Raw genomic sequence first — 1,124 nt, 5'->3', positions numbered from 1 at the left:
TTAGTGTAGGAGCATGTTCCTGCCTATTAGCTTGGCCACGGAGCTCTCATTGTAGGAGCTCCGCCTCCTACGCTTCTTCCCTGCTGTTCTTAGAACCAACGCACTGTGGGTTCCACCAGGAGGCGCCTCTGGTGCCTCTCCGGGCTTCTGTGACGCAGGCAGAGAACGTTCAATGTCTTGGGCACTAGATGGCAGTATATACTGCTCTATTTCAAAGGCCGGACTTGTGAATGAAGGAGCCGATGGGGGGTGGGGAGTACTGACTGAAATGTAAGTCAGTTTTATGTGAAAACTGAACATCATGAAAAGTTTAATTTTTTCAGGCACTAATAATTATTTAATCCTATACATTTAAAGTATTCCAAGTCTCTGAGTCCTGAAACACCTGGAAACCCACTTGCCCAGCGCGAACATCCCTCCATCTTACAGAGCTGGGGTACGCCCCTCAGGCCTGTGAACATGCAGTCGCTACATCTATTGAAAGGGTAACGACAGACGGAGATCAACTAAGGTGGCAGGTGAGGTTCAGAAAACGAGAAGGAGAGCAAATTTGGAGAAATAGGAGAAGGTAAGTGAAGGGAGGAAAAAGAGGGGTGCTGAAGTAAGAAATGAGGGGAAAATAAAATAAGGGAAATGGCGGGGGGGGGAAGAGAAAAAGAGGAAAGGGGAGAAAGGGGAAATGGGGAAATAGAGAAAAGGAGAAAAGAAACAAGGAAAGAAAGGTAAAAGAATGGAAATGGGGGAGAAGGTAGAGGAAATGGGTAAAGAAAAAAAAGAAAAGAGGAAAAATAAGGGAAATAGTGAAATGAGCGGGAGCAGAAGAGCAGAGAGAAGGAAGGGGAGGATTGAGGAGAGACGGCGAAGGGGCAGAGGGAAGCCGGGAAAGGGACTGCCTCTGAGGGGTTCAGGGAAGAGAGGACACAGCGAGCCGGGGAAAGGAGGTGACGATATCGTTAAGTAAGCAGAAAGAGACAGAAACTGAGGAGAGTTTGAGCGTGCTTCTGTGAGTTTTGTTTACGGCATTTATTGGGTACTCCTGATGCGTGCCTGGCACTCTCTCTCTACAGAGGCAACCGCTCTCCTTACACGCCGCTCCCCCTCAAAAAAGCGGGGGGGGGGGGGGG

At 48.9% G+C, this 1,124-nt stretch overlaps 1 protein-coding gene across 3 annotated transcripts in view; it reads left to right on the top strand.

The window, feature by feature from the left end:
• Positions 1-203: 203 nt before the first annotated feature.
• Positions 204-1,124, top strand: part of TSC22D3 (TSC22 domain family member 3) — a 67,121-nt gene continuing 66,200 nt past the window's right edge. For 2 of the 3 annotated variants that reach the window (XM_017859356.1, XM_017859352.1), the window contains exons 1-2: positions 204-270; positions 358-568. The gene's annotated coding sequence lies outside the window, so the exon portion shown is untranslated. The remainder of the gene's footprint in view (positions 271-357; positions 569-1,124) is intronic. The other variant, XM_017859357.1, reaches the window with a different exon arrangement.

Source organism: Rhinopithecus bieti, unplaced genomic scaffold (assembly GCF_001698545.2).
Source record: "Rhinopithecus bieti isolate Rb0 unplaced genomic scaffold, ASM169854v2 scaffold_50805, whole genome shotgun sequence".
NCBI classification, from domain to species: Eukaryota; Metazoa; Chordata; class Mammalia; order Primates; family Cercopithecidae; genus Rhinopithecus; species Rhinopithecus bieti.
This window is presented reverse-complemented; position numbering and strand designations above follow the sequence as displayed.